The 8,832-nt window shown below is 52.9% G+C and overlaps 1 long non-coding RNA gene across 1 annotated transcript; it reads left to right on the top strand.

Moving 5' to 3' along the window:
• Positions 1–6,813, top strand: LOC310891455. Its single transcript, XR_014577583.1, has 3 exons — positions 1–808; positions 2,711–3,045; positions 4,948–6,813. It is a non-coding gene; the product is annotated as an uncharacterized lncRNA (long non-coding RNA).
• The last annotated feature ends 2,019 nt before the right edge of the window (positions 6,814–8,832 follow it).

The raw sequence follows: 8,832 nt of genomic DNA on the forward strand, positions 1-8,832 counted from the left end.
CCAACTCTCTGCCTCCCACTGCCACCCTTTGGCCCTTATATAGGGAGGAGAAGACACACCCACTGTTGATGACAAGCCACTTGCAAAACGCCTAACAATCACTAGGCAGCCAATCAGGGGACAGGCAACGCATCACACAGGGTCATGAAGATGCTGGGACCCGCCAGCTGCTGCCTTACAGGGCCACGGAGACGTGGTCCTGCCGGGTGTCAAATGGAACTAGAACTAGGAGCGGTGAGCAGCGCTCACCACCCGACCCTACCCAGGAAGCCACCTTTGCACACCTGGTCCCTTGCAACTGCTCCTGACATCGCTGGGCTCACCACCATTGCTACCACCAAGCCCTAGCCAGGGGTACGCAGAGCCATTTGGCCAGGAAGTTTCTGCCAAGGAAGAGGAGGCGGTAGAGGAGGAGGAGGAGGCGGTAGAGGAGGAGGAGGAGGCGGCGGCGGTGGTAGAGGTGCAAAAAAACAGGTCCTTGCAATGTCCCTCACTCTTTGTTTTTTTTTTTTTCTTTTTTTTGGGACAAGGAGGACTTTTCAGTGCAATGTTATGCATATAGATGTTTATAATCCTCCCTGTACGCACTGAAAGGAGTGAGGGTATCTGCTGTTCAAGTGCAGATGTAAGAACACAGCAGACACCGGTGTGCAATGTTGGTGACAGAAGGAGAATTGTGGCTGTAGACTTGAGGGTGGAAATTCCTCAGCTTCCCATGTTTGTCACCATTCTTTCTAAAACACCACTGAGGAGGAGGCGGTAGAGGAGGAGGAGGAGGCGGCGGCGGTGGTAGAGGTGCAAAAAGCAGGTCCTTGCAATGTCCCTCACTCTTTGTTTTTTTTTTTTTTTCTTTTTTTTGGGACAAGGAGGACTTTTCAGTGCAATGTTATGCATATAGATGTTTATAATCCTCCCTGTACGCACTGAAAGGAGTGAGGGTATCTGCTGTTCAAGTGCAGATGTAAGAACACAGCAGACACCGGTGTGCAATGTTGGTGACAGAAGGAGAATTGTGGCTGTAGACTTGAGGGTGGAAATTCCTCAGCTTCCCATGTTTGTCACCATTCTTTCTAAAACACCACTGAGGAGGAGGCGGTAGAGGAGGAGGAGGAGGCGGCGGCGGCGGGAGAGGTGCAAAAAAACAGGTCCTTGCAATGTCCCTCACTCTTTGTTTTTTTTTTTCTTTTTTTTGGGACAAGGAGGACTTTTGAGTGCAATGTTATGCATATAGATCTTTATAATCCTCCCTGTACGCACTGAAAGGAGTGAGGGTATCTGCTGTTCAAGTGCAGATGTGAGAACACAGCAGACACCGGTGTGCAATGTTGGTGACAGAAGGAGAATTGTGGCTGTGGACTTGAGGGTGGAAATTCCTCAGCTTCCCATGTTTGTCACCATTCTTTCTAAAACACCACATTTCCATGCTCATCTTCAGTGAAAAGGGATTGGCAATTGATGCCCCAAGAGCCTTGCTGGGGTCTTAGGTCCCTCACAAAGGATGCTCCTGCCAACCCCTGCCTCAATTCCAAATGCTGTCCCCAAGACTGAAGCTGCACTGAGGCAATGCCCTGAGGTGCAGCGGAGGGATTTGAGGATTTCTGAGGCTTCACTTGTGGCACAAACTTGAAGGTCTCCTCCAACACTAATGATCCTATGATTCCTCCACCACCTAGCCCTCCACCACCTCCTCCTCCTCCTCCACCTCCACCGCCTCCTCCTCCTCATCCACAACGTCATCCACCATGGCCTAATCTTACTTGTAGACTGCCTCTTCCTCCTCGTCCACTGCCTCTTTCTCCTCGTCCACCGCCTCCTGCACCTCCTCCACCGCCTCCTCCTCCACCAGAGCCTCCTCCACCGCCACCGCCTCCTCCACCTCCTCCACGGCCTCCTCCTCCTCCACAGCCTCCTCCTCCTCCACCGCCTCCTCCTCCTCCTCCACCGCCTCCTCAACCTCCTCCACCGCCTCCTCCTCCACCAGAGCCTCCTCCACAGCCACCGCCTCCTCCACCTCTTCCACGGCCTCCTCCTCCTCCACCGCCTCCTCCTCCTCCACCGCCTCCTCCTCCTCCTCCTCCACCGCCTCCTTATCTTCCCCCTCCTCCACCACCTCCTCCTTCTCCTCCTCCTCCTCCACCACCACCTCCTCCACCTCCACCACCTCCTCCTCCACCACCACCGCTTCCTCTCCTATTCTGACACTGCCAGTTGAAGTAGCATCTGCCATCTCCCGTCTCCAACTCTCTGCCTCCCACTGCCACCCTTTGGCCCTTATATAGGGAGGAGAAGACACACCCACTGTTGATGACAAGCCACTTGCAAAACGCCTAACAATCACTAGGCAGCCAATCAGGGGACAGGCAACGCATCACACAGGGTCATGAAGATGCTGGGACCCGCCAGCTGCTGCCTTACAGGGCCACGGAGACGTGGTCCTGCCGGGTGTCAAATGGAACTAGAACTAGGAGCGGTGAGCAGCGCTCACCACCCGACCCTACCCAGGAAGCCACCTTTGCACACCTGGTCCCTTGCAACTGCTCCTGACATCGCTGGGCTCACCACCATTGCTACCACCAAGCCCTAGCCAGGGGTACGCAGAGCCATTTGGCCAGGAAGTTTCTGCCAAGGAAGAGGAGGCGGTAGAGGAGGAGGAGGAGGCGGTAGAGGAGGAGGAGGAGGCGGCGGCGGTGGTAGAGGTGCAAAAAAACAGGTCCTTGCAATGTCCCTCACTCTTTGTTTTTTTTTTTTTTCTTTTTTTTGGGACAAGGAGGACTTTTCAGTGCAATGTTATGCATATAGATGTTTATAATCCTCCCTGTACGCACTGAAAGGAGTGAGGGTATCTGCTGTTCAAGTGCAGATGTAAGAACACAGCAGACACCGGTGTGCAATGTTGGTGACAGAAGGAGAATTGTGGCTGTAGACTTGAGGGTGGAAATTCCTCAGCTTCCCATGTTTGTCACCATTCTTTCTAAAACACCACTGAGGAGGAGGCGGTAGAGGAGGAGGAGGAGGCGGCGGCGGTGGTAGAGGTGCAAAAAGCAGGTCCTTGCAATGTCCCTCACTCTTTGTTTTTTTTTTTTTTTCTTTTTTTTGGGACAAGGAGGACTTTTCAGTGCAATGTTATGCATATAGATGTTTATAATCCTCCCTGTACGCACTGAAAGGAGTGAGGGTATCTGCTGTTCAAGTGCAGATGTAAGAACACAGCAGACACCGGTGTGCAATGTTGGTGACAGAAGGAGAATTGTGGCTGTAGACTTGAGGGTGGAAATTCCTCAGCTTCCCATGTTTGTCACCATTCTTTCTAAAACACCACTGAGGAGGAGGCGGTAGAGGAGGAGGAGGAGGCGGCGGCGGCGGGAGAGGTGCAAAAAAACAGGTCCTTGCAATGTCCCTCACTCTTTGTTTTTTTTTTTCTTTTTTTTGGGACAAGGAGGACTTTTGAGTGCAATGTTATGCATATAGATCTTTATAATCCTCCCTGTACGCACTGAAAGGAGTGAGGGTATCTGCTGTTCAAGTGCAGATGTGAGAACACAGCAGACACCGGTGTGCAATGTTGGTGACAGAAGGAGAATTGTGGCTGTGGACTTGAGGGTGGAAATTCCTCAGCTTCCCATGTTTGTCACCATTCTTTCTAAAACACCACATTTCCATGCTCATCTTCAGTGAAAAGGGATTGGCAATTGATGCCCCAAGAGCCTTGCTGGGGTCTTAGGTCCCTCACAAAGGATGCTCCTGCCAACCCCTGCCTCAATTCCAAATGCTGTCCCCAAGACTGAAGCTGCACTGAGGCAATGCCCTGAGGTGCAGCGGAGGGATTTGAGGATTTCTGAGGCTTCACTTGTGGCACAAACTTGAAGGTCTCCTCCAACACTAATGATCCTATGATTCCTCCACCACCTAGCCCTCCACCACCTCCTCCTCCTCCTCCACCTCCACCGCCTCCTCCTCCTCATCCACAACGTCATCCACCATGGCCTAATCTTACTTGTAGACTGCCTCTTCCTCCTCGTCCACTGCCTCTTTCTCCTCGTCCACCGCCTCCTGCACCTCCTCCACCGCCTCCTCCTCCACCAGAGCCTCCTCCACCGCCACCGATTCCTCCACCTCCTCCACGGCCTCCTCCTCCTCCACAGCCTCCTCCTCCTCCACCGCCTCCTCCTCCTCCTCCACCGCCTCCTCAACCTCCTCCACCGCCTCCTCCTCCACCAGAGCCTCCTCCACAGCCACCGCCTCCTCCACCTCTTCCACGGCCTCCTCCTCCTCCACCGCCTCCTCCTCCTCCACCGCCTCCTCCTCCTCCTCCTCCACCGCCTCCTTATCTTCCCCCTCCTCCACCACCTCCTCCTTCTCCTCCTCCTCCTCCACCACCACCTCCTCCACCTCCACCACCTCCTCCTCCACCACCACCGCTTCCTCTCCTATTCTGACACTGCCAGTTGAAGTAGCATCTGCCATCTCCCGTCTCCAACTCTCTGCCTCCCACTGCCACCCTTTGGCCCTTATATAGGGAGGAGAAGACACACCCACTGTTGATGACAAGCCACTTGCAAAACGCCTAACAATCACTAGGCAGCCAATCAGGGGACAGGCAACGCATCACACAGGGTCATGAAGATGCTGGGACCCGCCAGCTGCTGCCTTACAGGGCCACGGAGACGTGGTCCTGCCGGGTGTCAAATGGAACTAGAACTAGGAGCGGTGAGCAGCGCTCACCACCCGACCCTACCCAGGAAGCCACCTTTGCACACCTGGTCCCTTGCAACTGCTCCTGACATCGCTGGGCTCACCACCATTGCTACCACCAAGCCCTAGCCAGGGGTACGCAGAGCCATTTGGCCAGGAAGTTTCTGCCAAGGAAGAGGAGGCGGTAGAGGAGGAGGAGGAGGCGGTAGAGGAGGAGGAGGAGGCGGCGGCGGTGGTAGAGGTGCAAAAAAACAGGTCCTTGCAATGTCCCTCACTCTTTGTTTTTTTTTTTTTTCTTTTTTTTGGGACAAGGAGGACTTTTCAGTGCAATGTTATGCATATAGATGTTTATAATCCTCCCTGTACGCACTGAAAGGAGTGAGGGTATCTGCTGTTCAAGTGCAGATGTAAGAACACAGCAGACACCGGTGTGCAATGTTGGTGACAGAAGGAGAATTGTGGCTGTAGACTTGAGGGTGGAAATTCCTCAGCTTCCCATGTTTGTCACCATTCTTTCTAAAACACCACTGAGGAGGAGGCGGTAGAGGAGGAGGAGGAGGCGGCGGCGGTGGTAGAGGTGCAAAAAGCAGGTCCTTGCAATGTCCCTCACTCTTTGTTTTTTTTTTTTTTTTTCTTTTTTTTGGGACAAGGAGGACTTTTCAGTGCAATGTTATGCATATAGATGTTTATAATCCTCCCTGTACGCACTGAAAGGAGTGAGGGTATCTGCTGTTCAAGTGCAGATGTGAGAACACAGCAGACACCGGTGTGCAATGTTGGTGACAGAAGGAGAATTGTGGCTGTAGACTTGAGGGTGGAAATTCCTCAGCTTCCCATGTTTGTCACCATTCTTTCTAAAACACCACTGAGGAGGAGGCGGTAGAGGAGGAGGAGGAGGCGGTAGAGGAGGAGGAGGAGGCGGCGGCGGCGGGAGAGGTGCAAAAAAACAGGTCCTTGCAATGTCCCTCACTCTTTGTTTTTTTTTTTCTTTTTTTTGGGACAAGGAGGACTTTTCAGTGCAATGTTATGCATATAGATGTTTATAATCCTCCCTGTACGCACTGAAAGGAGTGAGGGTATCTGCTGTTCAAGTGCAGATGTGAGAACACAGCAGACACCGGTGTGCAATGTTGGTGACAGAAGGAGAATTGTGGCTGTAGACTTGAGGGTGGAAATTCCTCAGCTTCCCATGTTTGTCACCATTCTTTCTAAAACACCACTGAGGAGGAGGCGGTAGAGGAGGAGGAGGAGGCGGCGGCGGCGGTAGAGGTGCAAAAAACAGGTCCTTGCAATGTCCCTCACTCTTTGTTTTTTTTTTTCTTTTTTTTGGGACAAGGAGGACTTTTGAGTGCAATGTTATGCATATAGATCTTTATAATCCTCCCTGTACGCACTGAAAGGAGTGAGGGTATCTGCTGTTCAAGTGCAGATGTGAGAACACAGCAGACACCGGTGTGCAATGTTGGTGACAGAAGGAGAATTGTGGCTGTGGACTTGAGGGTGGAAATTCCTCAGCTTCCCAAGTTTGTCACCATTCTTTCTAAAACACCACATTTCCATGCTCATCTTCAGTGAAAAGGAATTGGCAATTGATGCCCCAAGAGCCTTGCTGGGGTCTTAGGTCCCTCACAAAGGATGCTCCTGCCAACCCCTGCCTCAATTCCAAATGCTGTCCCAAGACTGAAGCTGCACTGAGGCAATGCCCTGAGGTGCAGCGGAGGGATTTGAGGATTTCTGAGGCTTCACTTGTGGCACAAACTTGAAGGTCTCCTCCAACACTAATGATCCTATGATTCCTCCAACACCTAGCCCTCCACCACCTCCTCCTCCTCCTCCACCTCCACCGCCTCCTCCTCCTCATCCACAACGTCATCCACCATGGCCTAATCTTACTTGTAGACTGCCTCTTCCTCCTCGTCCACTGCCTCTTTCTCCTCGTCCACCGCCTCCTGCACCTCCTCCACCGCCTCCTCCTCCACCAGAGCCTCCTCCACCGCCACCGATTCCTCCACCTCCTCCACGGCCTCCTCCTCCTCCACAGCCTCCTCCTCCTCCACCGCCTCCTCCTCCTCCTCCACCGCCTCCTCAACCTCCTCCACCGCCTCCTCCTCCACCAGAGCCTCCTCCACAGCCACCGCCTCCTCCACCTCTTCCACGGCCTCCTCCTCCTCCACCGCCTCCTCCTCCTCCACCGCCTCCTCCTCCTCCTCCTCCACCGCCTCCTTATCTTCCCCCTCCTCCACCACCTCCTCCTTCTCCTCCTCCTCCTCCACCACCACCTCCTCCACCTCCACCACCTCCTCCTCCACCACCACCGCTACCTCTCCTATTCTGACACTGCCAGTTGAAGTAGCATCTGCCATCTCCCGTCTCCAACTCTCTGCCTCCCACTGCCACCCTTTGGCCCTTATATAGGGAGGAGAAGACACACCCACTGTTGATGACAAGCCACTTGCAAAACGCCTAACAATCACTAGGCAGCCAATCAGGGGACAGGCAACGCATCACACAGGGTCATGAAGATGCTGGGACCCGCCAGCTGCTGCCTTACAGGGCCACGGAGACGTGGTCCTGCCGGGTGTCAAATGGAACTAGAACTAGGAGCGGTGAGCAGCGCTCACCACCCGACCCTACCCGGGAAGCCACCTTTGCACACCTGGTCCCTTGCAACTGCTCCTGACATCGCTGGGCTCACCACCATTGCTACCACCATGCCCTAGCCAGGGGTACGCAGAGCCATTTGGCCAGGAAGTTTCTGCCAAGGAAGAGGAGGCGGTAGAGGAGGAGGAGGAGGCGGTAGAGGAGGAGGAGGAGGAGGCGGCGGCGGTGGTAGAGGTGCAAAAAAACAGGTCCTTGCAATGTCCCTCACTCTTTGTTTTTTTTTTTTTTCTTTTTTTTGGGACAAGGAGGACTTTTCAGTGCAATGTTATGCATATAGATGTTTATAATCCTCCCTGTACGCACTGAAAGGAGTGAGGGTATCTGCTGTTCAAGTGCAGATGTAAGAACACAGCAGACACCGGTGTGCAATGTTGGTGACAGAAGGAGAATTGTGGCTGTAGACTTGAGGGTGGAAATTCCTCAGCTTCCCATGTTTGTCACCATTCTTTCTAAAACACCACTGAGGAGGAGGCGGTAGAGGAGGAGGAGGAGGCGGCGGCGGTGGTAGAGGTGCAAAAAGCAGGTCCTTGCAATGTCCCTCACTCTGTTTTTTTTTTTTTTTCTTTTTTTTGGGACAAGGAGGACTTTTCAGTGCAATGTTATGCATATAGATGTTTATAATCCTCCCTGTACGCACTGAAAGGAGTGAGGGTATCTGCTGTTCAAGTGCAGATGTAAGAACACAGCAGACACCGGTGTGCAATGTTGGTGACAGAAGGAGAATTGTGGCTGTAGACTTGAGGGTGGAAATTCCTCAGCTTCCCATGTTTGTCACCATTCTTTCTAAAACACCACTGAGGAGGAGGCGGTAGAGGAGGAGGAGGAGGCGGCGGCGGCGGTAGAGGTGCAAAAAAACAGGTCCTTGCAATGTCCCTCACTCTTTGTTTTTTTTTTCTTTTTTTTGGGACAAGGAGGACTTTTGAGTGCAATGTTATGCATATAGATGTTTATAATCCTCCCTGTACGCACTGAAAGGAGTGAGGGTATCTGCTGTTCAAGTGCAGATGTGAGAACACAGCAGACACCGGTGTGCAATGTTGGTGACAGAAGGAGAATTGTGGCTGTGGACTTGAGGGTGGAAATTCCTCAGCTTCCCATGTTTGTCACCATTCTTTCTAAAACACCACATTTCCATGCTCATCTTCAGTGAAAAGGAATTGGCAATTGATGCCCCAAGAGCCTTGCTGGGGTCTTAGGTCCCTCACAAAGGATGCTCCTGCCAACCCCTGCCTCAATTCCAAATGCTGTCCCCAAGACTGAAGCTGCACTGAGGCAATGCCCTGAGGTGCAGCGGAGGGATTTGAGGATTTCTGAGGCTTCACTTGTGGCACAAACTTGAAGGTCTCCTCCAACACTAATGATCCTATGATTCCTCCACCACCTAGCCCTCCACCACCTCCTCCTCCTCCTCCACCTCCACCGCCTCCTCCTCCTCATCCACAACGTCATCCACCATGGCCTAATCTTACTTGTAGACTG

Source organism: Anser anser, assembly GCF_964211835.1.
Source record: "Anser anser genome assembly, contig: HAP1_SCAFFOLD_488, whole genome shotgun sequence".
NCBI lineage: Eukaryota > Metazoa > Chordata > Aves > Anseriformes > Anatidae > Anser > Anser anser.